At 39.6% G+C, this 17543-nt stretch overlaps 1 protein-coding gene across 1 annotated transcript in view; it reads right to left on the bottom strand.

Moving 5' to 3' along the window:
• Positions 1-17543, bottom strand: part of LOC145978164 (angiotensin-converting enzyme-like) — a 153431-nt gene that overhangs the window by 32142 nt on the left and 103746 nt on the right. The window lies entirely within an intron of this gene.

Below are 17543 nucleotides of genomic sequence, written 5' to 3'. Positions count from 1 at the left end.
CGGGGAAACATGTGCAGTGGTTCCAGTCCTACTTTAAACTGCAATTCCAGCCCTACTGTTATGCACAGATAGGCTAATCGGGACTGGGCCTACAGCTTAAAGTGTGATCCGAACCACCCGTGCCTCCACTGGGTATCGAACCCGGGATCCCTTGATGCAATCTAAAATTTTGATTTGATTTGGTGTCTTTTAAGTCCACTTTATGCACAGTAAGGCTAATTTGGACTGGACCTACAGTTTAAAGTGGGATCCGAACCACTTGTACCTCCACCGGGTATCGAACCCGGGACCCTTTGATTACAAGGCGACGACGCTACCACTGCGCCATTTTTTTTAAAGAGAAAAAGGAAATACGCCCTACACAAAGGATACCCCACCATTCACATTTATTTCACTTTTTACACTTTTTCAGTTATTACAGTTTCTCAGTTTCTTTTCATCAGCACAAACACAAATACCCATGCCTTACCCGGGACTTGAACCCAGAACCCCTGGCGTTGTAGCGCGCTCTGCTAACCACTTCGCCACGGAGGTCGACTATCGGGGAGGCCTGCAATCTAAAATGAACTAACAACAAACTTTCTTCATACACCTACCTACTTGATCAGTTTAGTGTGTAAATGATTTTTTCCCTAATCTTCGAAATAGGAATATAGCGACTCGTAGCTGTTTGCAGTGTTTTTCATAATTTATTTAGTTCCTTCACAAATATTTATAAATTTCGCGGGCTCAATAGCCGAGCGCGTTAAGTGGTTGGCTTTCGATATCGTCTTCGAAGTTCCCGAGTTCGAGCCCCTACCTGAACATATATGGTCTATGTGAGTGTCCTCCATTTAATCTAATCACCGCACATGTTCATCGTCGTGATTAGCCAAAAGTGGCAGAAAAGCGACGCCAAATAACAATACAAATACAAAATTATATAACCTCGATAGACATCATTCCTCGTAGTACGTAAACCATTCATTGACCCACTTGTATTCATCCCATCTTGTATTTATCAGCTTACACTGTTGATCAGACACCGTTTCGAAGGCGCAACATGTTCGAAATATTCTGCCGAAGGAAGAGAGAAAGTCAACGGGAAGAAAGCGAGACCAGAAAGTGATGTTTGTGAACAAAAGGACGAAAAGAAAAGTATAGGGATATACACGTAACGTAACGTGTTGTCCAAATATGCTCCCCACCCAGTATCATTCGATGGAGAAAGCCCATACAGAATTCACACATACATAGTACGTATGTAACACTTTGTATCACTTCTATCCGTAGCCTATAAGCAGTATACTGGAATATCAAAGTAAGCTGTTACGTATGATATTGGATAATACTAGCTAAATACTTATTGCAGGTACTGACCGATACTGTTGGAAGTCTGGAAACCCTTTGGTGAATGCAAAATACAAGGCGACATGTTTCAGTTTTTTTAAAGTCCATTTTATGCACAGACTGGGCCTACAGTTTACGGTGGGATCCAAACCACTGTGCAGTGTGCCTCCACCGGGATTTGAACCTGGTACCCCTTGATTGCAAGGCGACAACGTTATCATTACGCCATCGGTGATATCCTAACAGGCGATGTGTATGAGTGTTTGTGTGTGTGAGAGAGGGAGAATGGATTAATGGATCAATGGATTAATCGACCGTCTCTTTTCGGATTTTTAAGAAATTTGTGAAATCTCTATGCTTTGATGTTTTTATTCCCCCTACGAGAAAATTGAATTGAATGCATATAATAACTATTTCTTAACTATGTAACGAACACAATTAAAACTCATTTGTGTCCATTCATGAATGGTCCAGTCGTCCAAGATTTTCATGCCAAAAAGTTGCATACTTGTGGATTAAAGAAGGACACCATCCTGCAACTGACCAACCTCACCGAGTCGAGACAACAGTAGGCTGATTCCCACTTAAGTTTTCATGGCACAGTGCTGATATGTTACATGTATTAAAGTGTTCACAAGAAACTTGTTAGTAGGTTAGATGGACGATAAGTTTAGGTTAAATGGACGTTAAGTTTAGGTTAGATGGACGATAAGTTTAGGTTAAATGGACGATAAGTTTAGGTTAGATGGACGTTAAGTTTAGGTTAAATGAACGATAAGTTTAGGTTAGATGGACGTTAAGATTAGGTTAGATGGACGTTAAGTTTAGGTTAAATGGACGTTAAGTTTAGGTTAGATGGACGATAAGTTTAGGTTAGATTGACGATAAGTTTAGGTTAGATGGATGTTAAGATTAGGTTAGATGGACGTTAAGTTTAGGTTAGATGGACGTTAAGTTTAGGTTAGATGGACGTTAAGTTTAGGTTAGATGGATGTTAAGATTAGGTTAAATGGACGATACGTTTAGGTTAGTTAGACGTTAAGTTTAGGTTAGATGGACGTTAAGTTTAGGTTAAATGGACGTTAAGTTTAGGTTAGATGGACGTTAAGTTTAGGTTAGATGGACGATAAGTTTAGGTTAGATGGACGATAAGTTTAGGTTAGATGGACGTTAAATTTAGGTTAGATGGACGTTAAGTTTAGGTAAGATGGACGTTAAGTTTAGGTTAAATGGACGTTAATTTTAGGTTAGATGGACGTTAAGTTTAGGTTAGATGGACGATAAGTTAGGTTAGGTGGACGTTAAGTTTAGGTTAGATGGACGATAAGTTTAGGTTAGATGGACGTTAAGTTTAGGTTAGATGGACGTTAAGTTTAGGTTAGATGGGCGTTAAGTTTAGGTTAGATGGACGATAAGTTTAGGTTAGATGGACGTTAAGTTTAGGTTAGATGGACGTTAAGTTTAGGTTAGATGGACGAAAAGTTTAGGTTAGATGGACGATAAGTTTAGGTTAAATGGACGTTAAGTTTAGGTTAGATGGACGTTTAGTTTAGGTTAAATGGACGTTAAGTTTAGGTTAGATGGACGTTAAGTTTAGGTTAGATGGACGATAAGTTTAGGTTAGATGGACGATAAGTTTAGGTTAGATGGACGATAAGTTTAGGTTAAATGGACGATAAGTTTAGGTTAAATGGACGACAAGGTTAGGTTAGATGGACGATAAGTTTAGGTTAGATGGACGTTAAGTTTAGGTTAAATGGACGTTAAGTTTAGGTTAGATGGACGTTAAGTTTAGGTTAAATGGACGTTAAGTTTAGGTTAAATGGACGTTAAGTTTAGGTTAGATGGACGTTGAGTTTAGGTTAGATGGACGATAAGTTTAGGTTAGATGGACGTTGAGTTTAGGTTAAATGGACGATAAGGTTAGGTTAGATGGACGATAAGTTTAGGTTAGATGGACGTTAAGTTTAGGTTAGATGGACGTTAAGTTTGAACATTGCAATGGAAATTTGGTCAAGTTTTCGGTGTTACTAGTTCGATAGCTCTATTTGTGTATGAGTTTGGGTTGTAAATATAGCAAGTGTTTCTAAATTACGTGTAAATTTTATTATAAGATTTAAAGATCCATGTTAGGACCAATGTTCTACTGTACTTAGAGCCGCAAGGTAATAGTTTAGTTTACTGAGTGGTAGCATATATACATACACATTTGTATAACCCCCCAAATAAATATCTCATAAAATGAAATCCCAAATTCCCCCCAAAGCCAAAAGCTTAATTCGCACAGTGGTCACAACTGATAGCTCAGGTGAAAGATTCAAGAGTACATACACTAATTTCGGTTGCATTCAATACTCTGGTTGTAAGAGTTTCCTCGCAATAAGGCTCAAATATACTCTTGAAGCATTTCCCATAAGCATAGACTTATCTGTCGACCAGGAACTTCCTGTATGTCAGAAATGGAACTCTGAGAAAGAAGTTACATGACGGAAATTTACAGAAAGTGAGGAAATGCAGAGATGTGTAGACTGTAGAGAATGGGAGCGAGGGAGAGAGAGAAAGAAGAAAGAAACCTCCCAGATGAATTTGTTAGAAAGAAAGAAAACATAGAAAGAGGGAGAGAGAGACGGATGGAGTATGATAGAAAAGAGAGAAAGAGAGAGATATAGATATTCACAGAAATATTTCAGTAAGCAGAATGTCCCTGAACCTTATAATCTTCAGTGATGATTCCTCAGAATGACCCATTGTTAGCAACAAGAGAGCTACACATTGTATGTGAATGGTTCAACGTATAGCGACGAGTGACTCACAGCGGAATAGTCAGTTGCTGTGAGTGTATGAGAATTCTCCCATGGCATTAGAAAATTTCATGATTTTTTCATTACGTAAACAGCGTGTTGGCGTTGCTATTCTGAGTCTTTTTCGCATCCTTCAGGAGTAAACTCTTCTGTTCAAGGTTCACCCAGTTTCAGCATTTTTATATTTCTTTGTGGACTAAATATAAATAAGCCCATTTATCCCGTCTACACAAATATTTGTTTACCTATTTTTCTTACCAAAGCATGTATGGGTTGTAAGTAAAACGCCCCAGGAGGCTCAAGCATTATATACCAGAAACCAGTGGCGTAACAAAATCGCAAAGGATCTGCCGGTAAGAAAGAAGTTTGGGCACGGACGGTCAGAAAAAAAAGTTTATTCCTAGAAATTTACTTTAAAGGGTGACTACTTACGTACATTAAACAATTACACAAGTCGAACCTATACCTAGGAATTATCGTAGGTTACAATTAATATCCCTTTGACACTTGTGTATTCAAAATACGAAAAGAACTATGGAAAACAATACGTATCCTTTATCCTTTTCGTTACAAAGAGCGGACTCCCTATCGAATGTTCTGGATGTTCCAGAGTTTGAGTCCCGGCCATGGGCTTTGGGAGGGGGGTCGAACGGGTCGGTGGACACCCCCTGGAAATTAACATAGTTCATTTGAAGATACAAGAAAGCCGAAAGTTTGTTACTCTCATTGTTAAGAACAGAAATAAAGTTCATGTAGTTAGTATTGGAACAGAATAATCAAAGTAAAAATGCATTGGATCGACAAAATTGAGAGAAAAATACAGGAACAAGTTTATATTCTACCATTTCATCCAAAGAGCATTTGATTTCACAGTTTTCAAAACTCTAATAATTTTGTAGGTGAGAGTTCACACAACAAACTTGATGAAAAAGAAATTCCCTAACATTTAAAGCCTTTCCATGAACGAAACGTGCAAAAGTTAATATCAAAATGTATTTCAGATACTAACTGCATAAAATGCAAAAGAAATAATGGAAAATTGTTGTGCTGGTATTCACGCACTTGATGGATCTAGTCTCCCCAACCTAATAATTATTATTATTATTTCGAATAAAATTTGTTTTTATTAGTTTTTACTTATAATATTTATTATTGTATAATGACATTTATAGCCGTGGTCATAATACTCATTGTTATTATTTCTGCTATTCAACTTTTATCATTTGTCCGACCGCCCCTGCAAAAATTTCTGGCGACGCACATGGTCTCGGCCTATGGATGTGTGCTCTTTGAGAGTGTCCATTCATCAATTTCATCTAATAATCACCCATTCTCATCCTCGCGATTAGCCAAAAGGTCAGGAAAGGGATTTTAAATAACAAAAAAGTACAAGATAAATTCAGAAGTAAAAGACTTACTTGCTTTGTTGTGTTGTTTTAAACTTGTGCATAAAGTTACACTGGGAAAGCATGCAGTGTAGAGCAGTGAGGTGAACGCGTAGTGATGTTATCCCCCCCGTTAAGAAAATGTTCACAAAGCATCCTCCAGCTAGGATAATTTTCATAAGAATTCCCCACCTGCTGCACTGTTTCCATTTCGATCCATGCAAGCACCCCCCCCCCCCCCCCGCCTATCCCCAAACTCGACTCGAAACTTTCCGAATTGCCAGGCTGGTTCCTTTACCCTTTACTAATCCTTCCTGGTTGGATTACAGTTGTAACAGCAGGCACACAAAATATGCATTTTTTGACGCGTAAGGCTTTTTAAGGCATATTTTGGGGTATTTTATTTGCTAACGTAAACAGGCTGAGGGTATTTTGATGCAATACATGTGTTCCTTGGTGAGAGGTTTGTTTGGTGTGTAAATATCGCTAGGCTGTGATCAATAGTTCCAAAGTTATTGAGTCCTGAAGTTAGCTCTGAGGCTGATTTCTCATATTTGGATCACATTTTCTGTTGCGCACCACCTTCTTCCACAGACTATAACTCTAGAACTATTTCTCGGAGGAACCTAAATTTGGAATACAAGCCTTCTAGATAAGATTTAACCTTCATGCCAAATTTAATCCAAATCAAAAACCCATGACCTGGAAACTTTTCTGAAATTGGTCGATTTGACATGAAATGACCTAAGAAATCTAAAACCTCCTGCATCACCCCGTCGGAAGAAGGTCAAGGCGTAAAAATCACGCATCAAGACGATGCTTATCACTTTTTTTTGACAGTGATGGCATGATCCACAAGGAATTCCTGCCGGAGGGAACAACAATTTTTCCGCCTTGGCCTTCTTCCGACGGGGTGATGCAGGAGAACGCCATTCCATGCCTTGGCGTTTCGTTTCAGGGTCGTACCTCACACACCAGCTCTCATCCTCTGTAGCAATGCATTGCAAGAAATTTTGGATCTGAATCCTCCAGATTTCTTTCTCTTTCCACGCCTCAAAATCGCTTTGAAAGGTCAGAGATTTGAGGATATTCCGGACGTGACGAGGGTCTTGAACACCATCCCAAAAGAAGACTTTTCTAAAAGTTTCCAGGACATGTACAGCCATTCTCAACCGTGCATAGCCATGGGAGGGGACTACTTCGAAGGACAGTAAGGTAGGTTTCGTTACGAATCCGTCTACTTTCGATATTCAGGATCATTCACCGAACTTTATTGTCAGAGGTTATATATATATATATATATATATATATATATATATATATCTTAAAATCCTTCATTCAAATGCTGACCAAGGTGAACCTTTCTGTGAAGAAGACCGTGATAGAGGGTGGAAACGTTACGTTTTAGTGTATACTTATTTTATTTTTTATACAATATTGCCAATATTGCCTTGGTCAGCATTTGAATGTTTTATTAACATGGAAACAAGGCTTAACAGTGTTACTTAAAATCCTTTAAAAATTACCAAAAATTTTAAATTAATATCTAAAATAATTTTTGCCCTTAAAATGATAGTTTGATTTTTTTGATAAATTACAAGAGAGTAATTGAAGAATTCGATAAAACCTGTTGCATGATGGTTTAAACAATCGAAGCAAAGAGGAAGAAGTAAGTAAGTGCTAATGTAGTAATCCACCGCTCTCTATAGTCATTCACCTCTTTTCAGAGTGAGCTTTGCACGAAAAACTCAATTTTATTTTATTTTATTTATTTTATTTTAAAACATAAACTTAACGTAACGTTTCAACCTTCTAGCAAGGTCTTCTTCAGACTCTGTACCAAGTACAAATTATACAAACTAAAAAAACAGGAAGATATATATATATATATATATATATATATATATATATATATATATATATATATCTACGAGGCTTGTCCGGAAAGTAAAGATACAAACACATTTGCACGTTAGGGGAAAAATGTGTACCAAAGTTGGCAATACTGGCAGTAACCATGTTCCATAGGACGAGGATTAGGAGTGAGTCGTCGGTGCTGCGCTGAGTCGTGTGCAAGGAACACGCGTTGGAAATGGCAGCGGCGATACCGAATCCCGCCAAGTGCGAAGTGCGCGACGTGATCAGGTTTTTGCAGGCACAAGGAAAGCGTCCATCGGAGATCCACCGAGAAATTGTGACTGTGTACGGGAACGTAATGAATCGTCAAAATGTGGCGAAATGGTGTCGTGCCTTCGGAAAAGGTCGACGTGCAGCAGTTACTGCAGTGGCGCCATACCTATTCTCCAAAAGCCAAAAAATTCAAAACGTCAATTTCAACCCGCAAGCTGATGGCAACCGTTTTCTGGGATCGCCACGGCATCCTGCTGGTGGAATTCATGCCGCCTGGAAGAAAGATTAATGTTGAAACCTACTGCCAGACTGTGAAACATCTTCGACGTGCAATTCAAAACAAACGGAGAGGCATGTTGTCAAGTGGAATCCGCTTTATTCATGACAACGTCCGCCCCTATGCAGCGAATGTCACCAAGGATCTGCTTGCACAGTTTTAATGGAAGGTCCTTCAACATCCTCCATACAGCCCCGACCTTGCACCCAGCGATTACCACCTGTTCCTGTACCTGACGAAAAATCTTGGTGGAAAACACTTTGCCGACGACGATGAAGTCAGGGAAGAAGTCACAACTTGGTTCCAGATGCAGGCGGCGGATTTCTACGATTCAGGGATACAAAAACTTGTTCCGCGTCTGAACAAAAGTTTGGACAATGGTGGCACTTATGTGGAGACATAGCCTCTGTATCAGTGTATCAAGTGTAACTTTAGTTGCGAGCAATACATTTCTTTTATATCTTATTTTTTGTTTGTATCTTTACTTTCCGGACAAGCCTCGTATATATAAATACTATATATATATACACTATATATATATATATATACATACATATATATACTATAGATATATATTCCTGTTTTGTACTTTGTTTAATTTGTGCTTGGTACAGAGTCTGAAGAAGACCTTGCTAGAAGGTTGAAACGTTACGTTTAGTTTATGTTTTAAAATAAAATAAATTTCTGCCTTGGTCAGCATATTGAGTTTTTCATATCATGGAAACAAGGCTTAATGGTGTTATAGCTTAGCATCTGAAAATATTGTTCTGTTTCCAGTGCATGAGATTATATTTTTTTAATGTTGTGCTTAGTTTTTCCTTTAAAACCACAGATTCAAACGATAATAGTGGCCAGCAAAGAAAGATCAAAGTAGGCTTCTTCCAAAGTATTTTAAGTTTGCTGGAGGAAAAATAAATTTTCCATAATTAATTTTTTAATCCATTGCCAAAGATTTCAGTTAGTGTGCTTTTGCATTGACCATATTTACGAATAATGTTAAATAAACTTGCTAAAATAGCAATGTTAAGAAATTTAAACATGTAAGTTATGCTAGCAAATGCATTTAAAATGCGTGAAACAGGAAAGGAGCAGAAATAAATTTTAAAAAATTATAAAAATGAAACAAAAACGGCCAAAAATTGAAAAATGACCTAATAGGCTGAGAAGACCAGAAAATTAAAAAAAAAAAAAAGGAAAATAAAAACAATGTTTTCTGGCTCTAACTCAAGGGAAACAGACTACTACTAGGTTTCTCTTCATGGTCCAGAGAAAAAAATATTTTTCAATTTCCGAGCCCTACATGAGAGCATGTGACCTGAGTGTTGCCACGTGTATGGTCAAGTTATTTACCGTAATATACAGCTATGGAAGGGGTGTGATAAAGGGAATATTATAAACATAAGTACAGTCTCGTGTTCGTGTTTTCATCTGCTCATTGAAACGGTGTGGTGTCATGGACGTCAGCTGATATTTTTACCAAGGAGAGGCGTCCCCATAATAGTGATGCTTCCTCAAAAAAATACTGTTTCAGTCTGAAATTATCATGTTTATTCAACACACGTATAATAATTAACACAAATTACTATGACTAAAATTAAATTATGTGTGAAATGTATAATTTTTAGGTGAACATTCATTTTCCAGGTGGGGAGGGGTGTTACTAAAAGAACAAGTCAGACGGATGTCCTTGAACTATAATTAGCGCCCAATTCATCAATGAAGTAAAACATTTTTGCAAATGGCTGACGTACATATGTGTCACGTGCTTTCTTCCCGTACAACACCGAGCCTTTATCTTCTCCCACATGGCGCTCCAGTTACTTTTATCTTTCCTCGTTAGCCGCACCGCACGAAAGAAAGTTACACAACTTTCCTGTTCTGAGAACGAATGCTCCAATACGTGTCACTTGCTCATTGTCCAATCTTTACGCTTCAATGACACCTCAGACTTTAAGAATATTTCGTGGCTTGTAGTGCAATCAGGAGTAAATTGCCTTCGTTACTGACTAAACAAGCTAAAATCTAAAAGGCCTATAACTTACAACCTTCCTGACGATCATGAATTTAATTACAACAATTCCCTTATTAGGTGGGTGAGGTTCAGCCTAGGGCTGGTGTGCCACTTTTGACTACTCCTTTGACTACTCGTGACGATAAGGATGAGTGATGATATGATGAAGGAAAACTCACAAGGAACACTCATGCTCAGGTCGCGATTCGAACCCGGGACCCCTGGCATCGTAGCGCGCTGTGTTAACCACTCCGCCTAGGAGATTGGCATGGTATGTCTGATATCTTGCAACATGTTAATATTCTAATGAGGTGCTGGAAGTAAGTGGTGATGCGGTTTCCCTCAGTGTTGCAGACTCTGTATTCGCCGTATTCCCGGCATCCAGTAGCGCAACGCATATTCAGACGGTGTCCTTATCTGCCAGTGCCGATGTACACTTCTGTTGGGTAGCCACGTGGGCATTCAAGGGAACGAAGCAGCTGATGCTGCCGCCAGGTCTGCAGATGCAGATGGTGACGTTCTCGTCCACCTTTTGCCAGCTAGCGACCTGCAGAATGTGTTCCGTTCTTCCTTTCTTGACACTTGGCAGGCCTGCGTATAGGACACAGCCGTCTAACGCATGGTCACTTGCTACAAGGACTGGACCCTCCGTTGTGTCGTAGTTGTGACGTTGTTTTAAGTGTTCGACACATCATTCTTCTTGAATGTGCCGATTTTAAGAACCTCAGACAGTTTCTGCCTTCCAAAGGACTTGTCATCCATGTTGGGTGACATTGTCGGTGTTTTAAGAAACGTTTTTAAGTTTTTGAGAAGAGCAGGTCTCCTCCACTGTTTCTGAGGTAGTTTAAAGCTTTCCTTACCTTTATAATGTGTTGTGCTTGTCCAATGCAGGTCTGTTTACATCCCTTTTTTATCTTTTAATTCTAGGTAAGGGTTTTAGGTAAGGGGATCCTCCCCGCATTCATTGAAGGGTGCAAAATAGCCTGATGTGCCGACGCACCCAATATTTTAATTAATTCATTCATAGCATCATCCCACAGCTAACCCCAAGGCTCGACCAAATATCCCCTCCAACTAATATTTTCCACTTACAGCGCTGTGTGTGTATATATGGGCAAGCGCACACGTGTGTGTGTGTGTGTGTGTACATATGTATTTAAATATGTGCCGACCTCCGTTGCGGAGTGGTTATCACAGGTGTCCCGGGTTCGAATCCCGATCTGGGTGTTGGTGTTCTTTGTGAGTTGATTGTCCCTTCATCAAGTTCATCATATCATCACTCATCCTCATCTTCGCGATTAGCCAAAAGTGACAGAAAAGTCAAGTAAAATAAATCAAATCAATCAAACAATCATGTACCTCATTCTAAGAATTTTAAGGACACAATGTAACCCTGTACCCCTTGATCCTGCACCACTGGTTACATTTACTAACAGAATGACGGCAACTCAATAACCGCTATATTACTCTTCAAATCTCTCCAAGAGTTTGATATTTTTCCCTCTGCTTACACGTAAACAACTTTGAAACTCCTCCCTTTCAACACGCGACCACCTTGTTAGGCAATAGCTTTGTTCCGGTACATAAAACACAAGCAAACAATATCGCCCGAACAAAGAATCACATATACATGGTGCCCGACCCTGTGGCCGAGTGGTTAGCACATCGCGCTGCGACGCCAAGGGTCCTGGGTTCGAATCCTGGTCGGGCTTGGTTGTTTGTGAATGTCCATTCATCAATTTCATCATTTCATCACTCATCCCCATCTTCGCAAATTAGCCAAGAGGCACAAAACGCGAAGTAAAATAAACTAAATCAATCAAATCAATCAATCAACATATACATGGTGAGGTGAGGATCGTGCATACTGAAAAATCAGGAAACTTTCGCTTCCAGTTGTTCTTTTTGGAATTCTTTTAATAGTGCTGAAGTACATGTATAGGGTGCCTGCCGAGAAGTGTTTCTTTAAAATATGGCATTTCTTGGCACCTGGAGTTCAACTTAGATTCCATATACCTAGATTTGACGGAATTTAAATAATTACTGCTCGACAGATACCCTGTACTACCTTAGCACTGTTAAAAGGAATCCCAAAATAGTACCACTTATATAATTGATTTTCCTCATAATATTGGCCAGTTCATAATGTTACAGAGTCCAGACGGTATGGTGTCTGACTGCCATGCGGGAGACCCGGAGTCGATTACGGTGTGGGTGGTCTCAGCAACGTCTCTACAGCCTCAAATAAATCGGTACCTGGACGGTAAAGGCAGTCAGAAGATGGTGCTGATTACACCTCCACAATGGTCGAGATTGTGAATGTGTGGGACTCGACCTCCACATCTACCTCCCCATGCTACAGCATGCAGGAGCAGGCTGGTAGCCAGAATTTCATTTCGGAAGGGGAACTCATCCCTATCAGCAGCCTCCATCTAAAGGCGAATAAGTGGGGATATAAACCCTGAAGATGAATTTCACAGTATAGTGCAACTTATTATACAAGATGTTTAATCCTACTAAGGAAGTAAAATTAATTACCACTATAACAATAACCCGTGGCGCAACGGCCCGGGCCTACGTACCGACTGCCGGCCACACTCGCACCTGCCGGGGTGGGAGATCATCTAACCAGTCACGGGGTGACGTGTTGGTCAGCACGAAGAACCCCCCAGTCGTTGTTGTAGGCTTCCGTAACCGGGTTACGCTACTCATTCGTAGCTCGTCAATTTTCTCAGATAGCATGACGACGGCGCGGGAATAATTACCACTATACACTATTTATATTAGATGTTTGTAGGATTTTGGGGAGGGGGCTTCAGGGGGGAAGGACTGGCTACATGCTTGTCAGGGAGCAGCTTTACCTTTTCCTTAATGTTACAAGTTCACACTAACTAGTTGTATATTAATACTGCATATCAAAATGCAGTAAACGGCCAAATTAAGAACAATACAAGTATTTAAAATTCGAAAGTAGACAAGTACAGTTTGCTTCTCCCAGGAACTGATGTATTGTGACTGATGATGTAAACATGTGGTTGTGCTGGGGTATATTGCACGTATATATGGTTCCTCGTAACTTTCAAATTAAAGTGAAGGTGACGTGTTACCCTTCGTTAAAAGTAACTGTGCCAGTAACTTGTTCCCTCTAGAAGAGAAGTAAAGTATCTTGTAACGCTTAAATTCTCCACCTCTGAAACTTCAAACCCTAGGCTGTACTATGCAGAAAGCATATAACATTATAGAAACATGAATCCTTTTAGCAATGGTGTATTGCTATTCGCATCACAAAAGGCCGCATGTGAGCTATTATGTAATATAAAAATTACTTCCCTGTGTGTGTTTTAGTATGGCGAACTATCATTAAAGTCTTAATAATAATATTATTAACTTCCGTAGTCTCAACGAAAGATATGAGGATAAAGAAGAGATGTATGTGAAAATTACATTATTTAATTTTTTCTCTGCTCCCTTCCACAAGACAATGGCAATTGTGTGATTCAGAAAGGTTAAAAGATGAAGGTCGCCTACCTTACGTTGTCCATTTCTGTATTTAATAGATTAAATGAAGGTGCGATTTATGACTTTATTCGAGGAGAGGGAGCTGGACTTAGAAAATTTAGTATCATAATAATCTTATAGATGTTTACCAATAGGTCCGCAGAAAACTAGTTATACGTGAGTTTCCATTAATTTTAACCTCTCTTGCAGCTTCTCTTTAACCATATATTGACGTTAATTGTTAAAAAGATAATTCGGATATCAAATAGAACACATTTTTAGTTAAATTCTAAAATCAAACTATAAGAAAGCTAAGATTTTTCCTTACACAAAGATTCGGGGGAAAATTACTAAATATATTTTCACTGATGGATATAAGGGTAATCATTGATACTAGTTGACACTATACCATGTCTTAACTGGATTTAATGTGAATATTGCTTATAAATTTCAGCTGAAAATCTTTAAATTTTGTCTTGTTCACAATATTGGATGGTGATATCCCTGCGTTCGGTGCGTGGCATTCCATCTAATGCTTGGTTTTCTATCAAATACATTGGCCAGCGCTGCCTACCTCAAAATTGAATAAGGTAAATTAGTGATATCATTTCAGTTCGTCAGTTCCTTTCCTTCTCTTATAAAATAATTGCGTATCATTTTGATTCAGAAAACAATAACAATTTGCATTTTCTTGACGTACCTACTTCCATATATAATGTATGCTAACACAGATACATTACGTGTAATATAAAATATGCCCAACCCTCTCGCACTTCTGGCGCTCTTGTGTTGATACTTATAGTCAGAGATCGTTTTGTTCAGTTGAGGCTACAGTAAACACTAATTTCGCATGGCTTCATCAAGCTCTTTCGCATTTTGAAACCTCCAGCTGCCGTCAGGGTTTTGCAAGATGTCGCCCGACGTAGGAGTGTCTCCGATGATGCCATTGTCATCGCAGAAGATGACTTTCCGGGAATTGCACCCGTAGCCTCGTTTCTCCCCGACGAGAGCGCGTAAACATCCTCATGAACCGAATTTTCCATTTCCACGGCAGACAATGGCTGCCAGCAAGGTTACGCAACGGATTGCCTCTGGAGGGTGACCCTTCATGGGAAAGGTCGGGCGCCGAAGGAAGGCTCCCACGAGGGATTCCTTCCAACACGGTGCAATTAGAGGTGGGGTCCTCTCCGCCCGCCACGACCACTTACGAAAGGCAGTCGTAGGCCTTCTAGGTCAAGTACGAAAACTTCTGCTCCTGATGTGGTTGGGCCTCGCGGCCATTACTGTTTATAGCAATGGGGAGATGAAAGAGCAATGCAGGTTAATTCTTTCTCCCACAGACTCCTCTTTTGCAAAACGCTTAATGTACTTTTTGTGATCATCTTTAAACAAAGTGTTCACAAATTTGTATTGCAACTCTTCTCTTTGCTACTTCTCTCACCTCTCTTCTTTTCATTGAGCTTTTTGCTCTTTTCACATTTCCGCTACTTTCTTCCTCTTCCGTTAGCAGCTCGTCGCTTGAAGTTTCCACAATTCGTCTCCCGTTTTTTCATGTGTCCTTCATGTATGTATCTACCAAAAGTATTGAATTCATCAATACTCAATATTCTTGCCCTCCTTCTTTGTAATCTCCTTTCTCAGTATCCTTTCTGTTCTCTTTCATTTCACTTGTCAAATTGATTTTCCTGAGGTTCTATGTAACTGGGGCACATTCCATGAAAACGCTTCGTCAATCATAAGCTTTGAACCTGCAGGTGTTACCTACAGGTGTACATTACGATAGTGACCGACCTGATTTACATCGTAAACAGAACGAGACACGCGAAACCAATAGCCCGCCTGATGAGACCACAAATGTTATAGAATGTTGTCATACCTCTCACATAACAAACATTATTTGTCAAATTCCATTCTAAGTCAGCATTCTTATGCGAAACATTGAACTTATCCCCTTTTCTTCCAATATCGCAGCGTTACCTACCGTTTCAATGATCTGCAGAACACTTAATATTTTGCAATTGATGTTGGTACTGTTATAGGAGACTCTTGATACGTTGTTATTAATGTTATAAAGACGTTATGTACCAGCTTGATATGAATTACTTTCTTTCTTTTTCCTATTTTGACTGCACTATAGAAATAACCCTCGAGTATATACAACACATGCTAAACAAGTACATGTTCTTTATTTATTTTTGTATTTGGTAAGTCTTTCGGCGTGTGGGGGCTACGGACCCCATGGACCTTCTCAGTATATCCTTGTCCTTATATCCCCTCACTATATGCAAAAACATAATTTGGACAAGTTCTCTCCGATGGATTAGTGGTAATGCTGTCGCCTTGTAATCAAAAGATACAGGGTTCGATCCCCGGTGGGGGTGACGTCACTGTAAGCTGAAGGTCCAGTCCCGATTGGAGACTCTAAACATTTTTTTTTATTTTGACAGTTGGGAGGGACAATCGACCACATGGTCCTACCTTTCGAAGAGCGAAGCATCCTCCGTGTTCTGCGTTTCTTAATAACCGTCGTCAGCGGAGGAGAATGAGGCCAGAATGACACCGTGGCGTCTTTTACGACAGCCGTGAGATAATGAACGTTCTCTGTTCTCAGCGAATCCACTATCACTTTCAGCATCTCCCGGGGGAGAGCGCTCCCGATTCCATGGAGCTCTCTTTGCTTCTCTTCATTCCCCTCCTCTGCTTTCAATCTTCATTTGTTCGGCGAACTATAAGCGCCCGTTTGCAGGATTTCGACATGTGACTCCGTGTGTCGTAACATGTATGCGTGGATCGTATCTCATAATCTCTACATATAGAATATTTTTTACCTGTTTGGTTAAGTCATATAATTCCTTTAAATGCATTGAAGTGAAACTTCGAAAACTTGTTAAATTTAGTTGAAGCTCACTTTGTTCCCTATTTCAGTGATTTCCCCGTTTGTATGGAAATTGGGTATACATGGAATGCTAGTGTGCTGGGGGTAATTTTGGAAATGGCGCCTGAGATCCTTTCTTTGAGGTGACCCAGACTTTTAATTTTCTTAATGTACGCGATGGCCTTTACGTGTCGCCATAAGTAAATTCAGGGGTGTTAGGTTTGGCGACCGTGGTGGCAATTCAATTATGTAAACTGGCTTTTGCCCTACCCTGTATAGCATTACAAGTTACTTTTTAATTTCGCGTTCCGTAACTGTATACTTACATTTGCCATGGCATTATTATTAAAATAAATAGCACTAGTTAACCTACCCACCTCTTTCAGCTACTTAACGTGCAAGTTGATTGGTGGCAATCAATGTTTATTACCTTTCTTAGAGTTGATAACGGTTATTATGAGGTACGGGTAGGTTTCCCTAATTGGAATTGGGATTTAGGTTGGTTCATCGGTCTATATCTAACTTGGAGATGAAAATCAAAAACAGGTTCGCATTCAACATCTCTTGTCACGAAAACGGCTGGGATTAGGAAAAAATTGGAATAAAAGAAGCCTTCATATTTTCTTGAAGATCTTTTTTGTGTAAAATACGTGTCCTAGTTTTAATTTGTTATAACTTCTTGTAGAATACGTGAACAGTGTTCATTCATGACTTGAATGTTTGAAATTTTTTTGGTGTTTATTAGTTCTCCGTTTTCCATGTTGGCGGCGCTGGAGTAGCAAAGGAATAGAATACGCGAGCCCCGAGCAGAAGTCCTTCTACGTTCTGAACTTTGCGAAATGTGAATCAGTGATATCTGTACAGCGTGCTTTCCGTTCGAAGTTCCACGTTGAAGCTCCACATAAGACGTTGGTATAAGCAATTTGAAACCACAGACTGTTTGTGCAAGGGGAAGAGTACCGGTCAGCCAAGAGTTTCTGCAGAAAATGTTGAACGTGTCAGGGAAGCATTCGTTCGTAGTCCGAAGAAATCTGTTCGCGACGCCAGCAAAGAACTACGAATGCCAGTGATGACAGTGTGGTCTATTTTACGAAGACATCTTCAAATGCGTCCATACCGTTTACAGCTTTTACAAGCTTTGCTTCCTATCGACCTCGGTAAACGTTTCGATTCGCAAATGAAGTGTTGCAGCATGAGGATGAGAATTAATTTTTACATCGAATTGTATTCAGTGATG

This window comes from Lepisma saccharinum, chromosome 24, assembly GCF_977018435.1.
Source record: "Lepisma saccharinum chromosome 24, izLepSacc3.1, whole genome shotgun sequence".
NCBI classification, from domain to species: domain Eukaryota; kingdom Metazoa; phylum Arthropoda; class Insecta; order Zygentoma; family Lepismatidae; genus Lepisma; species Lepisma saccharinum.
Note: the sequence above shows the minus strand (reverse complement) of the source record. Positions and strands in the feature narration are given on the sequence as shown.